Source organism: Paramisgurnus dabryanus, chromosome 15, assembly GCF_030506205.2.
Source record: "Paramisgurnus dabryanus chromosome 15, PD_genome_1.1, whole genome shotgun sequence".
NCBI lineage: Eukaryota > Metazoa > Chordata > Actinopteri > Cypriniformes > Cobitidae > Paramisgurnus > Paramisgurnus dabryanus.
The window spans coordinates 7,704,655-7,730,252 of record NC_133351.1 but is presented as its reverse complement, the minus strand read 5'-3'; the positions used below and the strand labels follow the sequence as shown (position 1 = coordinate 7,730,252).

General features: G+C 37.6%; 1 protein-coding gene across 10 annotated transcripts in view; it reads left to right on the top strand.

Moving 5' to 3' along the window:
• Positions 1-25,598, top strand: part of gulp1a (GULP PTB domain containing engulfment adaptor 1a) — a 95,391-nt gene that overhangs the window by 1,598 nt on the left and 68,195 nt on the right. The window contains exon 2 of one of the 10 annotated variants that reach the window (XM_065252176.2): positions 23,923-23,969. The exons of the other annotated variants lie outside the window; for them this stretch is intronic. The gene's annotated coding sequence lies outside the window, so the exon portion shown is untranslated. The remainder of the gene's footprint in view (positions 1-23,922; positions 23,970-25,598) is intronic. 10 annotated transcript variants of the gene reach the window in all.

Sequence of the window (25,598 nt, the reverse complement as noted above, 5' to 3'; positions counted from 1 at the left end):
TGCCTTTAGTGCTTTGTTCTGTTATGTCTGATTTTTGTTTAGCCTTATTTTCTGTTTTTTTCTTTTTTCTGTAGATGAATGTGATGTTTTCTTATCTAAACCCTCTTTTACTGTTTTTGTCTCACAAGCTGACTGAATGAGAGTACAAAGCTTCTTTCAATTACAAACTCCTGATATAGTTCATTATTCAGTAGAGACAATATTCCTTTTGATTTCATTTTCATCAAATAAGTTAAAAGGATCTTTTATGTTATAGAATACGCTTTTTAAAATGCACTCCGCAGGATAGAGTTTATATGTGCAAGCTGTTAGTTTTTAGTGATTTGCTGATTTGGAAGTTTTCTAGTTCATAGTGCCAAAAAAATGAAGGTTATCAGTGACTCACTATCACTCACTCACTCACTATCACTCACTCACTCACTATCACTCACTCACTCACTCACTATCACTCACTCACTCACTCACTATCACTCACTCACTCACTCACTCACTCACTCACTCACTCACTCACTCACTCACTCACTATCACTCACTCACTCACTCACTCACTCACTCACTCACTCACTCACTCACTCACTCACTCACTCTCACTCACTCACTATCACTCACTCACTCACTATCACTCACTCACTCACTCACTCACTCACTATCACTCACTCACTCACTCACTATCACTCACTCACTCACTCACTATCACTTACTCACTCACTCACTCACTCACTCACTCACTCACTCACTATCACTCACTCACTCACTCACTCACTCACTCACTCACTCACTCACTATCACTTACTCACTCACTCACTCACTCACTCACTCACTATCACTTACTCACTCACTCACTCACTCACTCACTCACATAGTGACTTTTGAAGCTATATTAGTATTATCTTCACAAACCAGTCATCACACCCCTGTTGGCATTATTACTTTTACAGCAGGTTTGGTTGATTTATGAGGCTTTACATACAGAGGACCACTTAAAATGTTGTCCTCTAAAATGTCCTTACTAGTCAGTTTTTACATGTTTGACTATATTAACCTTACAGCTTTTCTGCAGCTCAGCTGGTAGAGCATGACACCAGCAATGTCAATATCATCGGTTCAGCTCCTACAAAAATGTAAATGTGACTGCTGCATATATACATTTAAATAATATATATATATAAATCTATTTAGTCCTGCTGTCTAAAGCAGGGTACACACCACAAGATAATCAGGCTGAAATTGGGCCGATTTTCCCCCTTACGACAATCCTTGGTAAAGTCCAGATCGTCTTTGTGGTAGCACCGATTATCTTAACAGATTTTCCTGTGGTGCGCGGTGCATTAAAGGGGGTTGCACACCGGACGAGAAGTGCAGCATCACGCCATGAATACAGACGCATACTGGCGGTGGCTGTCTGCTATGATTCTGGACACTGCTCAAATCCCTGTCTCACGGAGCGCCACTCACATAGTTTAACATTAAGGGTGTCACGATTCCGATTTTAAATCGAAATCGATCGAAATTAAGTCACAACCTCGAACTTCGAAATAAAAAATGGGATTGTCGATGCTGCCACGCCCCCATGTCACGTCTGGTCGGCTTGCCAAGCGGGGGAAAAAACCTCTCAGAGATTTATATTTTAAACACAATGTATTGCTACAACTCCTTGAAATTGCATATCATAAACAGGATTACTACCTACTGATCTGACTTCGGACAGAGCACAGCTCTCTGCACATGCGTGAGAGTAAGAGAGGCGCCAAGATGCAGCGGGTAATATTTTTAACAAAAGGGATAGTTTGCCTCAGCTCACAGGAAACGCATAAAACTGAACAAATATGAAAGGATTACTATTTTAGTTTCTTTAGGGTTTGGACAGATGCGAGAGCGCGTGCACGTGAGACAGAGAGAAGCGCAGCTGCTTATGACACGCTGGATTTATTTTTAGATGCTAGGAGTCCAAGACGCGCGCATTAAGTGCAGGTGCGTCCAAGAAGGACGCCTCTCTCTCTCGCGTAAATGAAACCCACAAACCCCCATGCGAGGAGCACGCAATATCCATGTTAATGTAAAACTATAATAGTAATAAATTATAATGTCATAGCATTTTTTTGTCTTTAAAAAAAAAGTAAAAACCGAGAATTTAATCAAATAGTTACAGATAGTAATCCTGTTTATGAGTTGACCTAAACGCGGCGCAGCACTTCTCGTCCGGTGTGCGAACCCCTTAAGAGCGTCTGAATCTGCTCGGAACCACGTCGGTGGGGTCACCTCGGCCCGAATGTTGAATATTTTACGATCAGAAATCTTGTTGTGGGGGGAACATGCTGTAGATAGTCATGTGATACGAAACTTTACCCAATCAGAAAGCAAGCTAATGAAAATTAAACCATAACAACTACATGGCGTAGCAGGCAGTCCAAAGTGAGATGGACATCAGAGATGTTAAAAATCAGTCTATTGTATTAATGTAATTTCTTTATGCCCATTGTTTTGCCATTTTTGTTTACTGTGAAGTCACGTTTGGCGTGTTCTCAGTCGGGACTTGCATTGTTTGTGAAGTTAATCTGATGGTGCATGGTGTTGTCATGACCACATAGTGGCACAACACACACTAAAGGAACAAGTGTGTTAAATAGTCGATTAAAAAGAAAAAAATCTGGTGTGGCCCTAGCTTAAGGTAGAAATTATATTAACCCTTTAGACACCATATTATTTGTTAACAGGCCTAACAAATCTTTTAGCAAACAACAACAATATTGTAATTTCATTTTGTTGGTCTTTCTCTTTTGTTGTTCCTCTCCATGAAAAATGCTGAGCCGATGCTTTTAGCAGTAATATCGTACTGAAATAAAGAGTTCTTGTGAAAACCATTGTTATCCATTGGATACTGTGCTCTTGATTTCTCATGATTTAAACTCATGAGTGGGTTGAAAAGCATAATCGGACCCATTTTCATTTCTGTCCTCACTATAAAAAACTCTTTCATCTGTCTTTTGAAAGAACTGTAGCAAATTGCAAATGAGATCTTGGACCTCATACTGTATATGCATGTGACCTAATTACTGGTACAGACAGTGAATTGTTTGAATATAATGGCTCTGTCATGAGTAGGAAGAATTTTTTAACTTCATAGGATGATTCATTGCTGATTTTAAAACTTTGTTGCTGATTGCTTCTTAAATGATTTGATTTGCAGTTCTTTACAACACCATAATAGAGGAAACAATAAGCTACAATTGCAACTAAGCATAAATCTGTCAAGTCTGTAAAATTATCCTAATCAACATTATTTGCTATAGGAGAATACACAGACTAACACTTTTTTCTTTATCAGAGCATTTCAGCGTTATGGATCTGACATTTAAATTAAAACATAATTTCTCACGGAATCTATTTATTACCATACTGAACCATCTGTTTATATTTTATTAAAACCCTGTCAAGATATTAGAAAAATATTACTTGCGTTTTCTATTCTATAATGAAAAATATAAATGTGTTATAGTTGTGACAAAAAAAGAACAAGCTTTTGGAAGACAACATACTCAACGCTATCACAAGAGAATTCGTGCATATTTTACGAGTCGGCCAATTCGTATAAATTCATACGACCACATTCGTAAGTTTTAGTATGATTTGCCTTGACCCCTGTGACGTTGGGGTTAGGTGCGTGGTTAGGGGTTTGGTTTCTATTTGTTTTTTTCATAAGAATCGTATGAATCGTGGGAGGAATTATAATAATGTCGGTCTTGTCTACATCACCAATCCCAGGAAGTAAACTGTTGCCTACAATCCGTGTGTTTGTTGTAGTCCAAGAAAAGAGATTTACATTGGAAACGATAACTCATGTAATCGTTTACTTTGGGTTTGTACCTTTTGCATATCGTTAACATGTACTAATACACACTTACACACCAAAGGAAATGTAAAATCGTGAATCGGACGATAGTTGCTCTTTAAAGGATTGGTTCATCTTAAAAATGGCCTTATGCTATTCTTAATCCAAATATATATGTATCACAAGATATATTTAGTCACAAGACTCTCAAGAACCAATGGGAATTGATGTCAAACCTGATGTGACACATCCAAATGTGTTATATTTGATTTGAGCGTGACAGAGGAGAGCAGAAGAAGAACTAAGGAGTTATATCTTTATTTTCCTGAATATAAAACCTTTACCTTATTAACTTTTATGGCTCTATGTGTGATTACTTGACACTTCTAATATCCTACCTTGAAAAATTGACCATGTGTTCCACAAAATATATAGGCATATACTGTATGGGTGTGCAAAGACACAGGCTGAATAATTTATAACAAATATTTTCATTTAAACTATTCCTTTAGGTTTTCCCACTAAAATCCATGAAAACCACCTACTCACTAATGCCGGAGGTGAATCGTTTTTATTTATGGTCCCTATTACATCTTTTGGACATTTATTGCATTTCTTAAACTCGATGACAAACAGTTATTTACCCAACTTTTGTTCCATAAATCATATCTTAATTAGGTTGTTACCTTTGCTGACCTGAGAGGAAATGCAATCCTTGGGAGAAACTGGATATTTATACTTGGTTAAGCATTATGGTCACTGAAGTGTTTTAATGTATTTCTACTGTTGTGGCCCTTACCAAATGACTATAAAGGGTTGAAGTTCGTATCCTGCAGCGTTTGGTTGTACTTCTGGCTCTCAAGCACTTTGGGAGGGCATAAGACAGCTCATGGGATATAAATCTTATTACATTTGTGGCTTCCAGGTACAGCCACTGTTTGGAGATTCAAGATTTACACTTGAGCTGAATTGGTTTGTTTATTCAGTGGTACATCAGTGTTTTTTGAAATATTGCGTGTATAAAAAGTATTGCTTTTTCAGTTTAATATACATTTGTTTTTAAGATAAAAAATAGGATTAGACATTTCCTGTCTGTGTTATTTCTTGTTACTCAGGACTCAGGAGGAGTGTTTTGGAGTGAATTGAGCATGCAAGATTATGTTTGTAAATCTTTCTTCTTTCATTGACTTTCCACCTGAGTTGGCAAGCGTTATTTTTGTTGACATTTCAAAGTGGAGCTGAGCCATTGCCAGCAGTCTGCCATTGACCTTATAACTGTAAATGAAAAGACAGTGGCAGTGCTCTTCATTTGAGTGCATTTGTACAATTAACTTTAGGTCTTGTGTGTTTAAAATGAGCTTTTTCCCCTTTATTTTAATGGATAGAAATGTCATCATTGTTTACCGTATGAAACAACTAGAAATTTTAAATTGAGTTTCTAGATGACTTTTACATTAGTTTTGTCATTCAATGTCTATATTTTTTAACTTAAAGGAAAACACCGCCGTTTTTCAATATTTTACTATGTTCTTATCTCAACTTAGACGAATTAATACATACCTATCTTTTTTTAATGTGTGCACTTAATCTTTGTACGACACATTGTGAATGTATTAGCATTTAGCCTAGCCCCATTAATTCCTTAGGATCCAAACTGGGATTAATTTAGAAGCCATCAAACACTTCCATGTTTTCCCTATACATTTATTGAATCAATATAAAAGTTATTTTTTAAATAACAAAGTAAGTTGATCAAAATATGATCCACATATGGTGTGTTGTGATTTGTTGAGGCGATGTATTGCATTTTGCAGAGAAGGAAGACTGGCGTTTGTCGCGGTTTGGAAAAAAGGAAGATTGATGAAAGAATAACGGAGCAGATATCAGATTTTGTGTAAAACTAAGAATTTACATTTAAAGGTGCAAGAATGTAAAGCTGTATTTACCTTTTCATAACTGAATTATTAGAGCTTCGTATATGTTAATGACATAAATGTTCTAGTCCAGCCGGACGTAAACAGCAGAATCAAGTTTTGCAGGTATTGAGAAAAAACAAGCAAGGGGAAAGTGGCAGAACATGGATATAAATCTTATGTTCCAGGCACAACCAAACACCGGAGCAATTCAATCTAAAGCTGTTCGTTTACTTTGGCTATTTCACCGCGGACAATTTTTCAAACCTGGGACAAAATAAAGCTCAGCATTTGATACTGAAAAAAGGACACAATTGCCATTTTAACTAAGGATGCACCGATACCACTTTTTTGGAATACGAGTACGAGTACTGGCATTTCAGTACATACCGATACCGACTACTTAATAAAAAACATGATTTAAATTTACAGGTAACAGCTTTAGTCATTTAATTTAACAAAAAAACAAAGGACTAGTTTTCCAGTTTGTTGTAAACTCTGCCTCTTTGGACAACACGAGGCATTAACCCCTTACACGCCGCTCAAATATAGACATTTCTCAGACCATGGTATCGATTCCAGGTATCGGGGGACTTTTAACGAGTACGAGTACTTTAGAAAATGTGGTATCGAGGCCGATACCAGTATCGGTATCGGTGCATCCCTAATTTTAACCCCTGCCACAAACACTAAGTAGTGATTTTATTACTGTTGATTTAAAGTTGCTTAGTGAGCAAACAATATTAACGTTAATTTACCGTGTTGTCGAGATCGAACGCAAAATGCGTCTGTGGTAAAGTTAACCTTAGCTATCGTTAACTACCAAACTAAGTGGCATAGATTGTATGACGACCTATTTATACAGATGTTAAGAATTATTCCTGCCTGTGGTTTCATATAATTCAACTAAATACTAACTTAACTGAAGTGCGCGTGTGTTTGTGTCACTCACCTTAACCGCGGATTCAAACTTGACATTAGGAAGTTTTCCCTGAACTCTGTGAACACGACTCGCTGACAGCAGTCTGCCTTCATCCAGAAACGGCTCAAATAACGCGACAGTAGCGTATCAAATCCTTACAGGCACATTCATAATATTTCTATCTTCATCACGGCACATAATAATTAAATACATCCACAAGAGCATATTTGTTTTTTAACGTAAGTAAATTAAAACAGTTTACTGTATATACGAGGTCATCGTTTGTGCTCTGTATTTGGCTATGTGTGAATAATAAGAAAATAAAAACTTTATGTAAACAGGAGTAAAGAGGTTAGCTCCAGTCATGTTAACATCTTGCGATTAAGTCCTGATGGTGACGTGATCCCCTTGGGAAACAGCAAATCAGAGCGCAGCTCATTATGATTATTTATGACCCTTTCATATAAGGTAATAACTAGGGATCGACCGATATGGATTTTTCAGTGCCGATGCCGATACAGATTTTTGTTTCATCAGCTTTAGCCGATGACCGATACAGGCTGCTGATTTTCTTGAGCCGATATTTGGAGCCGATACTGCTTTTGCTCACTCAATTTACATCATAAAAATGACACGATAATGCCAAATGTTACAAGTCTCCATTTAAAAAAGTTACATTTATTGAACTTAAAAAACTATATTTAACAAATAGTAAAAACAGGTGAGGGTGCTATGGAACCATGAACTGCACTCTCCACAATGACGAGGAACTATAAGCAAAGGATATTGATTTGCACTTTACTACTACAAATATATATAGGGGTGGTTTCCCGGACAGGAATTATCTTAAACTAGGACTAGAGCTTAGTTTAATTAGGAAATATAACTAGTTTTAACAAACATACCTTACTAAAAACATTACTTGTGTCCATTTTAAGGCTAAACACATAACAGACCATTTCATTCTGAGGGCAAATCCTAGGGTTGTAAATAGACATGTAAAACCATCTCTGGATCAATTTTTCACTTAAAAAAGCCACATACCTTAGATTTGGATATCAAAGAACAATGTAATATATTATTTCAATCCATTCTTGGTCACCTTTAAATACTGACCATGATACAATGCTGCTTATGGCGGTAACTTATGTTAATTGCGTTTTGGTTACATTTCTTTCCCTTACTCCTTGCTTTATATAATGCACTTTCACAGCATCATCAAGCTTATGCCTTTGTTGTTTTGTGACCAGTGCCTTTGCATTTTGCATTGTTTTCTCTTAATTAACCAATGGGTTTGCTGTTTTCAGCATCTTTCCCAATGCAACACATCTAATCCCAAGATCTCAGAGAGATCTTTCCACTGCACCTTTGGTCTGTTTATCTAATTACCATGATTTAAAGTTATTTATGTGGCGGCCTAATCAGTATGTGCCAAACTCTTCCCGAGCTAGACCCATAAAAATCATTCTCATTCAACCCAATGAGATTTATTTTTCTTCATTACAGAGCTTGTCGCCATTGGGATGCGATTTGCACTGATTTTATGCAGCCGTTGATAGCTAGTCCTGAGTTGTCAACATTAAGCAATTTACCTTTGCTCTTCTAATGTGATAAAGCGATGATGTCATACCACAGAAGCTGTTTTTTGTGCTGCAGGTGTTCCTTTATCTATCCGATCTTTAATGTGTTATATTGATTCAGACTGTTTTATGATAAAAGCCAAATTTACAGCGTATTTACTGTGTCCAGCTAGATGATCTAAATCTCCCAAGTGCCTTTCATACCATGAAAGCGTTTTGTGACGCATCACAGCCCTCTATCTCTAGAAGGACCTGCTATTACCTGTAATTATTCACATCTGTTGAATGACACTAGATAATTCGCTCACCACTGTGGATTGTACTTCACCAGCACATTTTCGAAACCGTAAAACCATTATCATGTATAATGTCGTGCTTTTGCAGTAAAAGGCCAGGAGCCTCATTTATACAAAGCCTGTGTGATCAGATTTCCCCCTAAATTGCATGCATTTATCCTATATGGGATTTTTCTGGCATTATAGAAGCAAAAACTCTGTATGTTTTTATGCATTTGCCAACTTTCCATTTACTCAAATGGAATATTTGTTTATATCTGCGCATGCATGTAAGAAAGTAATGATAATGTGCATTTAAAATAAATGGATTCATGAATTATGGAAAACGTAATATATGAAATATGACAAGCACTATGTATGAATGAATAGTATGAATGAATAGGTTCATGTGCTTTAATTTCATTCTGTCTCATTGATAAATAGTATTTGTATATGCATGCATGCACAATGCACATTTTTTATGCAAAAGACACATTCTGGAACGTATTGTACATTCATGGTTTAAATAATTTTACATGGCTCTGGTTCTTACAAAGCACCACTGAGTTATGTATTTGCAAAATGCATTGCACTTGAAGTTTTGTATTAATTTTCTAATGCTTATATATGCACACACAGAGGTTTCAATTTACATTTTTGAAAATGTCTTTTTGAAATTGATCTTTTTGCATGAGCAAGCACACTCTTTCAGTTGATGAAGTTTAGGTTGATGAGTACAGAAATCAAATATGTGAAACAATCTGCAATTATTTATTTTTAGCAATGCAGGAACTGTGGGGTGAATCATAGACACCATGTTAAAAATGGATTGGGCAAAATAGTGTGTATGGAGAAAATGACCTCAGGGGATGGATTATTAAAACCCTCTTCTTCAGTGACAAGTGAGGTATACTGTGCTTCATCTTTTTTTTTGGAAAGTGGAAATGCAGTGTATATAATAGACTACATGTCACAGTACGAACAGTTTACCTAAAAAAATGCATTTTCTGTGGTTGTGTCGTTTCAAATTTTTTTAATGCAATTGCACTGAACAGAAAGTGAACCAATCATGATTCTCAAAAAGACAAAAGAGCATCATTGTAGTCCAATACCATGTGTGCAATTTATTTCGAGTCTCCTGAAGCCATACAATTGCTTTGTTTGTGGGAAATGGACCATAATTTTCAGCATTATATTCACTGAAATCTACCCTGCTTTTATGGTGCTTGTGGCTTCTTTCTAAGCTTGAATACCTTCATGCATTGTACAGTAATTGCGTTAAAATACAACCACAGCGATTCAAATTTTTTTGTCATACTGTTGTGAAACGGCAGGAGTTTGGGTAAATGATAAATAAGAAAATTGCTGCATGTGTGTGTTGCCAGAATCAATCCTTTCCCAACATAAGAAAATTGTCCTGTCTGATCTAACATAAATCTAGTGTTGGCTGGTGCTAATATTTTTTTTCTATTTTATTTATTTATTTATTTGTCTATTCTTGAAAATTGGCTTAGCCTTTAATTAGCATGAGATGGGTTAATTGGAAATTTATTTTGATGAAATTTTTACCATCAAGTAATCAAACCCAAACTTGGCAGACTGATGTACTTCTTAAACCTCATTCACGTAGCACTTTGGTCTTAGAAAATATCCGTAAAATTGGCAGACAAGTTTCTATGTGAACGCATACACGTTTCGTAAATGTTCTGGGATCTTTCCCGGAAAGAGGACCTAGTATGGGTGGTGATGGCGCAGTGGATAAGACACACGCCTTTGGTGTGAGAGATCCGAGTTTGAATCCATTGTGAGACACCATTATGTCCCTGAGCAAGACACTTAACCCCTAGTTGCTCCAGAGGCGTGCGACCTCTGACATGTATAGCAATTGTAAGTCGCTTTGGATAAAAGCGTATGCTAATTGAATAAATAAATTAATCAATAAAAAAATAGTAAAATTGCCGTAAGATACCCAGAAAACCCTCTTATGGTTATGGTTCAGCTCTTAAAAATGAGGGATTTACATGCAGATCAACATTCACGACGAGAAATGTCTGTAAACTGGACTGAAGCAGATATCAGGGAGCTTGTCACTCTTCGCGCTAGTAACTACTGTAGCATGTAAATAATGTACATAAACAACGTGAGCAAAAGCCCTTAACAATTAAATCTAAATAACAGGCACCTGCAACCTAGCTAGCAGGTGAAGAACTCAAACAACAAAATCACCAGCTAACCTACTTTAAATTTGCGGACACGCGTTTTATCAACTGGCTATCCTCCAGACATGACGGACCACGTCTTTATCGCTCCTGCATACTCGGGGGAATAGCGCGAACACGCTTCACACCGCAAGATGTTTTATCAACTGGCTAGTTTCCCTCCAGACAGTGACGGACCGTGTCATTTCGGCCGTGTGGCGCGCATGACCGCTCGCGTTGTGAATCTCGTCGTCCGCATTATTTTTCTGAGATGCACTTGACGGCCGTTTGTGCAGCAAATTATTATTATTATTTTTTGGACAACCTGGTTAAGGCGGTGGGGTTTCCCAGCTTAGGCGGGCCGCCCGAACTGCAAAGTGCTGCGGGAAACCCTGAAAAGCAAACTTCAGACATTACCAAGTGCACCTACTAACGGCAGGACTTTAAACACATTGCGTGTCTTTAGGGGATCTTTACGGTATCTGTGTAAATGCACACACAGATTCCGTCAAATCATTGGCAGTGTGAATGAACCAAATATTAGGGCTGTGACGGTGGCAGTTTTTTTTTTACAACCACCACAAATGCACAAATTCTCCGCAGTGGTGCGGTGGTTATAGATTGTGTGTTTGTTTGGGGGGGGGGGTGCTTGCATAGGTCTGATACATAATGCATACATATATTTTGAAATATAAAAATGTAAACGAAGATCAGATATACAGTTTTTAACAAACGTGTGTGTTCATAGGCGCCGAGTTCTTTCTCAACCGGTGGGTGCTCGTCACAGCGTCAAGCACTGCTTAGGTACTTAGCAACAAAAGACGCTCTGAAGCGCCCACATGTGGTTTCCGACACAACATGTGAAGTAAATGTGAAGCAACTGTGCGTATGTGCTTGGCCATTTCGGTGGCTGCTCAACCCGAGTCCCGGAGCACTAGGGGATCGGCGCATATCGGCGTGTTTAGTACTTCCACTCATTAAACAACAAGTGAGAAACCTTTTTGGGGTTATAATGTTTCCAGCTGCGCTGAAACGCGTTCGGAGGTCCGGAGGTCGCATATGCAGGCTATATATGTCATCAAGCCTGGTTTATTATCATCACTGATATCAGTTGCCTTCCCTTCTAAATAGCGCATTAACTCCGCGTCTGCTGGCTGTTTGCGTTAACACGAACCTGAAGACATCTCACTGGGCAAGATTGTACTTTATATTTTTCATAATTTGTGACGTGCACACCACCACAGGGCATACATCACGACCACAGGTCGCACTCCGCCACCGCGGTGGTAATTACAACTGTCCCAGCCCTACCAAATATCAAACAATCCCAGACAAATCCCGGATGCATTTTCCGTATATTTTCTCTAATGTCTGTGTTATGTAAGGGCTTTGGTCCCCTACTTATGTAGGGGAGCATGGGACACAACCTAATACATTTATTTGCCCTTTTGGAAAATATGAAAATGCCACTTAAAAGTGATCTTTAAAACAGTCATCTTTTTTGAAAGGTGCAATTTTGGGGCAGTTCATTCACGGTCAATCCTGTTGTTATCCCAGTGTCTCTTTAAAATGCTCTTTTGCACCTGCTTGTCAGACTTATGCTGTAATTAAGGAAAAATACACACAATAGCTATTGAGTACTGGATAATCATAGTGTTTATGCTCTGTGTGAATAGCCTCTGTTTTGACCTTCAGGGAAATTAAACCAGAATCCCACTGAGTTTTAGGAGATCTATCACATTTCACCTTCAGGGGGTTTTAGTCATTAAAATTGTTTTTTCAGTGTTGAAATAATTTCTAATACACTGTCAGCTACATTTACAGTGTGACTTTGGACAATATAACACTTTGTTTTAGCTGCTTCTGTTCTGCAGACTATAGAAAGATAAGAAAAGTTGTTCTTTTAGGAACCATAGACTGAAAGATTCTTTAAAATAGTTAAAGGATTAGTCAATTTTCTTAAAAAAAATCCAAATCATTTACTCAAAACCATGTCATCCAAAATGTTTATGGCTTTCTTTGTTCAGTCGAGAAGAAATTATGTTTTTTGAGGAAAACATTCCAGGATTTTTCTCATTTTAATGGACTTTAATAGACCCCAACACTTAACAGTTTTAATGCAGTTTAAAATTGGAGTTTCAAAGGACTCTAAATGATCCCAAACGAGGCATAAGGGTCTTATCTAGTGAAACGATTGTCATTTTTGGCAAGAAAAAAAAGAACTCTTAAACTACAACTTCACGTCTATCTCCGGTCCTGTGACACGCCAGCGCGACCTCACGTAATACGTCATCACGTCAAGAGGTCACAGATGACGAATGCGAAACTACGCCCCAGTGTTTACAAGTGTGGAGAAAGAGGACCGTTCCGACGTTGTTGTATGTGGAATGATACTAATTAATGTCTTTGTGTCAGTTTATTGTTTAAAATGGTCCGCAGATGTGCGTTTCATATATGTAACACATGACCTTTCCACAGCATTACACAATTAAGTGAGGTTGCGATGGCGCGTCACAGGACGTTTGCTAGATAAGACCCTTATGCCTCGTTTGGTATTGTTTAGAGTCCTACAATTTTAAACTGCATTAAAACTGTTAAGTGTTGGGGTCCATTAAAGTCCATTAAAATGAGAAAAATCCTGGAATGTTTTCCTCAAAAAACATAATTTCTTCTCGACTGAACAAAGAAAGACATCAACATTTTAGATGACATGGTGGTGAGTAAATTATCTCAATTTTTTTTTAAGAAAATGGACCAATCCTTTAATTATGGCATCACCGCAAAGAACCATTTAAGAATATTTATTTTCATTTGTAGTGGAAAAAATATCTGTACGTCCAGTTAATGCAAAAGTTGCTATAACTTGGAATGATTATAATTTTTTTAAATGGATTTTTAGCAGTTTGTGTCTTTACTGTAAAATGGCATTGGACACAGGGTGCAAGCAAAAAGACCTATCAACACCACATAAAATTTAAACTGAAATTGTCTTTGTACAGTCCATCAGCAAGAATAGGTTAAACCTATCCGAAAGCAATCGACCTGTTACTGTTTTCTCAAAGCCAGCGTGTTTACTTCAGCATGGCCTTTCATACTGTTGGAAAAGCAGGTCAGTTAACACGTATGGCATTCTGGTTTCTTTATTGGAGTGTCAAGATAAAGAAACACATCACCACCCACCGCTGCTGCTTCTTCTTGCACTTTTGGCCCCGTCTAGCAACCCCGGCCTCCTCTCTGTTTCTTTTGTTTTGCAAGCCAGGACATTTCATGTACCTTGGTTGCCCTTTGTCAAGACAGTTTGGCAGTGTAAATCAGCACAAACATTGCTGTGCTGTGGTTTTTCTTCCAGTAATTTCAATCGATGCATAAATAAAGCATGCACACTTAAAGGGGCAGTTCACCCAAAAAGGAAAATTGTGTCATTGTCTGTCTTTTACTGATTTAAGTTAACTTTAAACTTAAATTACTCGCCTTTAATACTATGGATAAGGTGACAGTTTCCTGCATAGGGTCACAGACTAAAATGCATGTTTGAGCTGGCTCAATTTAAAAAACAACTTTCACTGACATACCATACATAAGTGTCATTGTATTGTCTCACAATGCACATCTGAAATATTTTTTGTAAGGTATGCTTGTAATAACTATTTAAATGGGACATATCATGAAAATCAGACTTTTTCCATGTTTAAGTGCTATAATTGGGTCCCCAATGATTGTATCAACCTAGAAAATGTGAAAAAGAACAACCCAGTATCTTAGTTTTTGTAAACCATTCTCTGCAAGCATGTGTTAGAATAAGTAATTGAAATTTGTCTCCTCTTGTGATGTCAGAAGGGGATAATACCACCCCTTAATCTGCACTATCCAACCACAACACTGCCATTTATTGCAGAGATCAGCTCATTTGCATTTTAAAAAGACACACCCCAAAACAGCACATTTTTGCTTACACTTACAAAGTGTCAAATTTAACATGTTATAATAAATGATCTTTGAGCTAGAACTTCACATACATACTCTGGGGACACACACGATTTATTTGACATCTTAAAGTCTTTTGAAATGTCCCCTTTAATCCACCAGCTAAAACACTAAGGCCTAGTCCTAGATTACCTAGAACCCTAGTGGGCAGTTTCCCAGACAGGGATTATCTTAAGCCAGGACTATAGTTTAATTAGGAAATATAACTAGTTTTAACAAACATGCATTACTGAAAACATTACCTGTGTGCATTTTGAAGCAAAACAAAGGGCACTGATGTATTTTAAGATATGTCAGTGCAAGTTGTTTTCAGTTTACATGTATTTTAGTCTTGGACTATTCTAATCCCTGTCTGGGAAACCGCCCCTAGGTGTTTCCCAAAGTCAAGGAAGGATCCTCAGAAGCCAAAATTTCGAGGATGCTACGTCATCGACATCCGTCGAAGGACTGTTCCAATGTCCTTCGTTCGAAAAATATCCCATATACAGCAAAGGGTGCATATGTGTAGCCTTTGTGTTTTCAAATTACCCGCTTTCAAATTACCCACAATCCTATGCACGCAGCGCCGAAAGCACATCTTTTCACTGACGTAATGACGCAGTGTCGTGCACTTGCTAGCCTGTTCCATTTACGTGTTCTCCAAATGCTTAAGAGGAGTCCGCCTAGCCTCTTACGGAAGTTACTTGGAAAGACCAGTCCTGCCAAGGAAGTATCCTTGACATTGAGAAACACCTCGTGTCTGGGAAACTGCCCGAAGGAGATAAGGGCTTAGTCACTTCAATTATGCCTTACATCACAATTCATTTCCACATAAAACTGCAGTCAACTTTAAATCTTCTTGTCCTCCATGGTACAATTGTGGTTGTACAACTTTGGAATGATATAGGGGCTTGTAAATGACTACACAGCTTTTGCCTATTGGTCGACTATCCTTTGAGATGAGATCATGGATAAATACTAGTGTTTTTGTTTCATTTTGACATTTTGTTGCTCATCACTTTGCCACCTCAAAGGTCTAAAATTTGCTTTTACTGAGGGTTTGAAGGATAAACCCATGTTAGCTTCAGGAACCATTGACCTTTTTTGGATCTATGATAACTTTTTCACATATTTCCTATTTATGATATTTAAACCATATCTCTTTTATTCTGTTCGTATTATACTCTTATTCGTTTGGAGAACAATTATAGCAACAGATCTTCTTCGATTTCAATTATGGGGACATTTCACAAGACATTTTTAAGATGTCAAATAAGTCTTTGGTGTCCCCAGGGTGTTTGGTGAGGTGTTTTCTTTAAATGCAAATGAGCTGATCTCTGCACTAAATGGCAGTGCTGTGGTTGGATTAAGGGGCGGCATTATCCCTTTCTGACATCATAGGATAAGCCAAATTTCATTGACCGTTTTTTTTTCACATGTTCTTTACCAAAACTAAGTTACTGTGTTGATCTTTTTCACATTTGCTAGGTTAATAGAAGCATTGGGGACCCAATTATAGTGCTATTGAACATGAAAAAAGTCAGATTTTCATGAGATGATCTCCTTAAAATTTTTTATTTTAGAGATGTTGATTTACATGCACATTCCCAGAAAAAAGGTACAGTGCCCTTGAGCTATGAAAGGGCACCCTATAAATAAAACAACTTCTACAGAAGCTGTAATTTTAGCGGTACCTTTTCAAGTGCACATTTGTACCATAAGAGTTCATAACATAAAGTACCTCAAAGGTTTAATTGGAAACTTAATGGTACTTATTTGATCTTTTGGTATTTCCAAGTGCAGAAAATCACTTGACAAGACTCTGTTTTAAAGGTGAAGTGTTTAATTTCTGCAGTTCTGGAAGCACCAAATCAAGTTAAACTGAGCCTAACATAAAAACAACATTCTCCTTATAACCAATGGTGTTATTTTGGTGATGTAATTTTTTTATTTTTCAATTTTGTGCAATTTATATAATTATGGGAGATTTCTCAGTTACAATGTAATAAAATCAATGGTTTTATCTTGAGAGATTAATCTTGTTAATCTTGTAAGATTTGATGTGATTACATAATAAGGGTTTTTGTATTTACTAATGCACATTAAGCCCATTGATGATCATAAAAGCAGTATCAGTACTGTTCTCTGATAAGCCCCGTTCTTTAGCCTAATGATGTGATAGATCTCTTTTAAATAACAAAATATATCCATAGGAATATGTTTGGCATTTGACTTTGGACATTTCATAAGATTTTTTTAAGATGTCAAATAAGTCTTTGGTGTCCCCAGAGTGCTTATGTGAAGCTCAAAATACCATACAGATAATTTATAAATATTAAAATTGCCACTTTGTAGATGTGAGCCAAAATATGAGCTGATCTCTGCACTAAATGGCAGTGCTGTGGTTGGATAGTGCAAATTAAGGGGCTGTATTATCCCCTTCTGACATCACAGGGGGAGCCAAATTTCAAGGACTTGTTTTTTCACATGCTTGCAGAGAATGGTTTACCAAAAGTTACTGTGTTGATCTTTTTCACATTTTCTAGGTTGATAGAAGCACGTGGGACCCAATTATAGCACTTAAACATAGAAAAAGTCAGATTTTTGTGATGTGTCCTCGTTAAAAATATAAAAAATGGTGGCCAGTAACACACCTTTCCTTTCAGTCGGTCACTACGAAGCCACGTCGTGACCGACGAATTGGGGAACGCACCTCGCAGGACCAATCTAATTCGAGAAACTACTAACACGCCAATGAACTTGGCATGCAGATATTTGCATCTGACAGCATTGCCCCGCCGCTTGGGTATTTAAACGAGGATCAGGTGCAATATCATTAGCTTGATTTTTCGCTGAGAAAGCTGGCAACAGTGCACGGCCTAAGTCAGCCATGGAACAGAGACTGTGTCGACAGGACGTGACATCTCCGTTCCCTTTTTCAGGGGACGAGGGTTACATACCTAACCGAGATGATTTGTGCTGTGCATTACGTAAAAAAAAAACAATTCTTGGTGAATAATAAGAATAATGAAAATTGCATGTTGAACATTTTATTATGATTAAATCCTTATTATAATTATTGGAAATAATCACACTATTGGTGCACATGTTAACGTGTTCAGCGTGCACCAAATCTCTCTTACTAATGTCTTGTTAATTGTAGATCTTTGCACTTTTGCAGCTGCTAGACACTTGCAGCAGCTGTAAGACATCTTGGCAACCTCTATTTTTCTTGCTTGTACTTTATAAGCTAGGCAAAGATGTTTTCCTCTTATTACTGGGCTCTTCATCTGTCAGATCTCCTCCAGTGTCCGATATTAAAGACTGTGATTGATGTCAACCATTCTGTTCATCTGACCTTGTGAGTGAAGCTCATCGTAGTCCAAGCAACAGGGCATAGCTTCTCTCAGTTGACGATTTTTTTTTATTTATGTCTAAGCTACATGCACACCTCAGTGATTTTAGTACAGGTATGTTGTGTCCATAAAAGTCTTCTATGAAAATGCAGTATTTCATGTCTGAGCTATCATAGTTCAATAGCTTATTTTTTGCTTTAGCATTGCAAAAGGTTCGACTTTTAGGTAACATGCTTACTTCGATGTGTATGTCTAAGCGTAATCTCTTTGTCTTTGTATCGCTTGATCTCTTTTTGCTTTTTCATATGATTTATCTATCTACTTCAGATTCATGCAGTCAGAGACCTTGCTTGCCCTTGCGGTTTGAGGCATAGCACTCTGTAGAATGCATTAGGATAAAAGGAGTCCACCTCCTATGTTGTTTGTGAGCTCATTCTGGTATCCAGACTGTTTAGGACATTTCCAGTAAAAGTGAAATAATTCAAAGCTGGTTATATAAAACATGGCAGCAGTTTTGTAATAATACTACTACTACTATTTAGTACTTTTTTTGTCATCTAGTTTATGCTTTTATCCAAAATGACTTTGCTGTATGCAATTGACAGCACCATTGGGGGAGCCTGTAGCGCAGTTGTGATGGTTTATCGATCGTCTTTCTTGGGGTTTGAATCTGAAGCTTCCTGAGTTACTTGTTTAACCACTATGCCATACTAAACCAGTATAATGAGACCCGTGCTTGCATTTTTGATATAATGAAATGTTAACCAGAAATTAGATAATGGCTGTTTCTTAATATGCGTTCTTCAGTGATCTTGCGTCCTTGTGTCCTCGCTCTACGCCATCATTAACAGTCGAAGTTCAATTCCAATCCTCAAGAACACAAGTACAGAGGACGCATGAAAATACCCGGATGAGTTATTGATATCAAGGATGCATCGAGTTTGGTCACGTGACCAAAAGGAAGATCGCACACATCTCAATTCTCACAAGTGCGTTTTGTGTTCTCGCGACCTTCTGAGTTCGTTCTTCCGAGGTCGCCTGGCAAGACCAGTCTCCACGAGAACACAAGTCCGTTCTTTGCGTTTTTGGAATTGAGAAACAGCCAATGTTTGGACTAAAGGGAAAAACTACTAATAATATCATATCCACATATCCAAAGTCATGTCTGCTTGGTCGCTTGGCCTTTGGAGGTTTAGGATCTCGCCCCTGTGTTCTGCAATGTTTATTACACGGCTCTCTAAAATGGTAGATTCTGATTGGCCAGTAGCGACATTCCAAGGTTCTGGGATAACTACCGCTCAAAACTAATAACACACAGTAACCCAGATGCTGCAAATCATTTTGACAGGTACAGTTTAATATTACACAAAATTAAATATAAATATGTATTTTAATAATATATTCAGCATTATACTGTATTTACAAATGATTAATAATGTGTTTGTGATATTTAAACATCTTGTCTTATTTTAAAACCGAAAGCAAATAGGTTTTCTTCACATTTCTTCCAATAAGCAAATGAAATATTTTAAAATCAATATTTAATGCTCATTGCCTTTCTTATGAGGTAAATAGCTGTGTAATAAACGGGATAATGTACAGGCATCAGGTTGTTATCTTTAGGTAAGCCTTCGGTTCGCGTCGGGTCCTGATCACTGTCGGGGCTTATTTCTGCGATAATAACCTGCTGCCTATACATTATCCCTTGCATACACATAAAGATCTTCAATGATTTTTATATGAATTTTAATACCAGCATATTTTCAGTATTCGCACTGTGAAATTTTAAAGGGGACATTTAAAGGGGACTTTTTTAAGACGTCAAATAAATCTTTGGTGTCCCCAGAGTGCGTAGGTGGGGTGCATGATTTTTGAAAAACACTTTCGGAGTTGAGTCGACTACCAAAACAAACTTGTAGCCAATCAGCAGTAAGGGGCGTGTCTACTAACTGACACACGTTTGCGTATGTGTGGGGCGGGTCTATCAAAAGAAGGTCCAGATTCTATTGGGGTATGGGCAGAGCCGATCCTGGCCTTCTGGGGGCCCTAAGCAACTTTGTGAGGGGGCCCTGTCATCGTGTAAAAAACATTCACTGTCTCTGCTTAAATTTAGCTATAAAATAAAATGTTAACTAAAACATGTATTATCTTATAGCTGTACATTTTTGCCACATGTAGCTTACATTACTGTGACACTCATCAGAATACTTCTTTTGACGCATTTTCTTAAAAGCCCTTAATCTGTTACATTTGTACTTAGAAAAGAAGGTCTATTGCCAAAAATATTTTGATGTGGAACATCAGGAAAATTTTGATTAAAATAAAACCAAAATAGCTGTCAGATAAACTATACCAAACAACTCAACAGACTGTGTTTAAAAACTAAGGCATGATCAGACTCCACAGATAAACGTACCAAAATATATGAATAATTCTCTAATATGCAAACATTAGACCTAATGTGCATTGTTTTAAAATGCTAACAGGAGTCACACAACATCTTGCATGAATAAATGTGTTCATTTTTTTAACACGTATGAAAGACTTCCATATCCGAAAAAAGACGCATGTAGGCGCGTCAACTGCATAATTTCAAATGGCGGGCACGGCAAAATGATGTCACTTGCCAGCTGGTCCGTGCAGCACTGCATGAAGTTAAGACAAGGGGCACCCTCTGTGTATAGGGTGGATCGGCTCTGGGTAGGGGCGTGTTTGTTTAGGTGACTTCAAATGTCAACATTGGTTATCAGAGATCATGCACCCTGCCGTTAAAACTGCCACTTTGTAGGTGTGTCCTTTAATATGCAAATGAGCTGATCTCTGCACTAAATTGCAGTGCAGTGGTTGGATAGTGCAGATTAAGGGGCGGTATTATCCCCTTCCGACATCACAGAGGGAGCCAAATTTCAATGACCTACAGTATATTTTCACATGATTGCAGAGAATGGTTTACCAAAACAAAGTTACTGGGTCATTATTTTTCAGATTTTCTAAGCTGATAGAAGCACTGGGGACCCAATTATACCACTTAAACGTGAAAAAGTCAGATTTTCGTGATATGTCCCCTTTAATGTTTGTGTACATATTTGCCAAAAAATTTAAATCCAGCAAAAATCAGATAAATAGGCTGCTGTATTATAACACACCGCAGGTTATTCTTTTGAAAATAATAATAATGGATATAACTACATGTTTTGGTCAGCACTGCATTTGGTAATGTGCTCATTTTCCATCCTTATTTACTGGAGAAATTCTGGCGGCTGTAAATATTTCAAGATTGATATACACCCTAGCATCGCTGTCACAGAAAATGACCATGTTTGTTTTTCAAAGTGTATTTTGTGACACCAAGTAATGCAAGATGAAGGATCAGTGGGAGAACTGACCCTGCGGTGCTCAAAGGTAGCATCTCCGTTTTACTCTTCTTTTTATCAGCCCCCGTTGAGCGAAGGAACATCTAAACTAAGATATATAAACACCTGCCATGCATATAGCTATAATAGTTTCTGTTTTACATTCAGACAGAAGCAAATGCTTCAATATAATGGAACCTGGCAAACAGAAAAGTAGACAGACCAGAAGCAAAGATGATAATGAAGAGAAATAAGATAATGCGATTTTTTTTTATTCGTATTTATGAAGTTTCTTAATAGGATGTGTCTTCTGTTTTATGGTTATGGTTTTGTTTAGTTAAGTGGAAGATATGTGACCATCTCAGCCGATCAAATGGAGGTTGAAAGCGTGTTTGACTACAAAAGACAATTTAAAGCAAATAACAGTATAGGTTCTGGAGAGTGATGTACCTCATAGACACTTTGGTTTTATGTCTCTAGTACGTTTTTAAAGGGATAGTTCGGCCAAAAATGATATTAAACCCATGATTTACTCACCCCCAAGCTGTCCGAGTTGCATATGTTCATCGTTTTTCAGACAAATACATTTTCGGATATTTTAGAAAATGTTTTAGATCTTTCAGTTGATTAAATGTAATGTTACGGGGTCCACCCATAGTCCACGACCTTCAAGTCCAAAAAAAGTGCGTCCATCCTTCACAAAATAAATCCAAACGGCTCCAGGATGATAAACAAAGGTCTTCTGAGGGTAATCCGCGCGGTGTTGTTGTACAAATATCCATATTTAAAACTTTATTAACGAAAATAAATACCTTCCTGTAGCGCCGCCATCTTAGTCGCGTCCGCATTCAGGATGAGAGCTTACGCAGCCTACAGAGGCTACTCTGTTAATGCTCTGTGCCCCCGCCCTCTGTATTTGTCATACGTCACTAAGAAAAGTGCGTACACTACGTTAAAACTCTCTCCTGAATACAGAGGAGTCTAAGATGGCAGCGCTACCGGAAGGTATTTATTTTCGTTAATAAAGTTTTAAATATGGATATTTCTACAACATTTTAGCTACAGCATTGACTTCAACCCTGCTGTTTCCTCAAATCCATTCCACTTGGCCCATTTAGAGTCTATATAAGTTAAACTCTATTTCATGTTTTTACTACTTTCACTAACTGTACTCCTGCGACACAACAACGTAAGCAAAGTTTTTAAGCTATTAAAGCTCCTGTTCTTTCTGTGTTTTTGAAGCGTTGATTGTGATAACAGTGCGCAATATAACATGTGTTCATGTTTCACGTGTGAAAAACGCTGTATTTTTCACACAATTTACTTATCTGTATAGAGCTGTTTTCACTGTCCTCAAAACAGGCTGATGTCTTCCTTGTTCTTTGAAGTTCCTCCTTCAGAAAAATGTAACGAGTTCTGATTGTGTAGTTTGTTTAGTGTGTTGTGATTCAATAGCAGCTTAGGTTGCCGTTAGCTTAGCTGGCGACTGACGTTTTCTGTGGGCGGAGTTTAGTCAAAAAACTGTTCTACTGACGTCATAAAGCAGGAAGTAGAGGGCTGTAGTCCAAACCGCCGTTCGCCGTAGGCTTTGAAAGGCGAATTCTGTTAAAGAAAATATATCGTCTGGCAGTGAACTTTCACCTTTATCATTTTACAGGTATTATTTATGCTCTTATAGCAACATTACACACTAAGGGGCTCATCACACCAGAAGCTTTTATGGCAGTTGCAGGCGCCTTTTTTTTTTTTAAAAAAAGGCAGTGCGTTGTGCCTTGCATTTCCAAGCGTTTAAAGCACATTTGGTGTGATTAGCCCCTAACTAGGGTTTTAAAAATGGGATCAGAAAGAATGTGACCTTTAAAGCAATTGTTTAATTAAAAGGCACCAGAATACAAGAAAAAGACATCTACACCAGTAAAAGCTTTAGACCCACCCCCATTTTTTTTTGCTTCCGACGCCCTTGATCAAAACACATGCAAATGATTATAGCTTTGGTGACGGTCATGCACTGGCCCAATTGGCAAGTGACAGCTTTGTCAAATGGCCCAAGCATCTTTCATGCTGGTCTCGAGCCATCGGGCTATCCTTATTGTATTTGCCAACATAATTTAAAATTACACTTTCTGGACCTTTGGCAGGGGGATGTTCGTCCAAACTTTCCAAACCTCCTCTGGCTACAGGCTGATTTGGGAGACACTTTCATTCAAAGCAACTTACAGGTATAGATTTTATCAGCATGTGCGTTCAACCGGAATCAAACCCACAAACTATTTTTACAGGTGCATGTACTTATACAAATAATTTCCAAATGTCAAAATTAAGAATAATTTGGATTTATCAGATGATAGAAATAAAACCTTCTCTTCAGGAGACAAAGTGCAAAATATTTGTCAAGCCTTTGTCAAGTGGATCAAATAATTTTTTTGCTTTATAATTCCTATAAACCTTCCTTATTGTATTCATTATACATATGAATTTCCCTATTCTATGTGGAAAGTATCCATTCTTATCCATTTTCTTTTTTATCTGATAGATGCCGCTGGCAGAGACAGTCTTTCTCGTTGAAATGCTAAAATTCAGGTACGGTTTAATCGATAAAGTGAATGCAGTGGGTGTGGGGTTTTGGCCAGAGGTCTCACTGTCTGCACTTCAGAGTTAAAGTCTGATTAATTCCATTCTGCCTCTTTTAAAATACAGCTCAGCTTAACTCGACTCGGTTGACACATGAAATCAATTATTTTAACTGGGTCAAGCAGTAATGAAGCCCCTACCTTTCTTTAAACTACGCCCCCAAGTTATAAGTTATAAGCTGTGACTTTAAAAGAACAGTAACCGTGAAGGGCTTCTTTAAGTATTAAGGTTTAGACTGATTTGGATCTCTTGAAGTCTGCAGCTGCACTATTTATAGTCGGTCTTTCGTAGCGTTCTTCCTGGAGTGATAGTTGTCTGGAACTATTGATCTAAGTTATTATCAAGCATTTGCAACTGGTTTAATATATAGGAGGGTTGTGTCTGGTTCTTGGATGCTTGGTTTCAACAGCAGCCAGACTTTTTTGTGCTGGGCTGGGTTTGAGACTCTTTATCTGCTGGTGACAGAACATTGGCACTGAAGCTGTGGTAGGACTGTGACTTACAGCGTGTTGTAGGGTTAAATGGCTTTACCTCATTCAGTATCCAGGGAGAACGACATATTTATGTTAGTCTTTCTTTTAAAATGGTGCAAATTTGGAAATACACATCACTACTGCTTTTAACATGTGACAGGAATGTCATTCAGTAAACTCATAAGTCTTCTTTTTAAGTCTTTGAAGAAAACATTTTGTACTTGAAAAAGGACTACAATGAAGGACTGGCAATAATTACAAACACACACAAAATCACATGCACTTAATCAACAGTTAGCTTTGATCCCACGCATTTGCACACTTGTTACATTCCCTATGATTGTGCCTTGTTTTTGTTGTCTTATTTGTTAGTGTCATAAATGATGTGTGCACTATTGCATGTAGTCTTGTGTAGTTTGTGTAAAATCTGTGTGTTAGGTTTAGTTATCTTTAGTACTATTTGGACGGGATTAGTTTTACATAGGGATGTGGATTAAAGCAATTTTTATCAGAGCTTCTCAGTGATTTCAGTCCTGTCTGAATGCTCCATGTCAGTAATCATTACGGACAATGTCAGTAAAGATTACGGCGGCTTTTACCTTTTGTAAAAAGGTCAGAAGAAAAAAGTTTAAACCTCAGGTAATAATAATACAGTGTGAATAGACCAGCTGTAAATATACACGTAAATTGCGTCATTTCCTGGTAATTTGCGCGTTTCTTTAAAATATAAAAGTGCTTAAAGAAGCATTTACTTGCGTTCTAGGCGCAACAAGTCAGTGGCAAGTCAGTTCCTGTATACCACGACACAAATGTTTTTTTTAAAAGTCACATTTACTTCTCAGAGGCACAGAACTGTTTCGGAAACTGCATTCTCTGTGCCATGTTACAGCAGCAAAGTCCTTGATTATTACACCAGAATGAGAGCATAGTTCCTTGCCATATCTGCCTAGAAAATCGCAACTTTTAATTTTCCGTCAGTTTTAGTACACGATGTAACTACAGAAGAGTCAAGTTTCAAATAGGATAAATATCGAAACTTTTTTTAGCGCAATGCTAATGGTCTAATCAGATTCAATTAATTATACTAAACTATGCAGTGGTACCG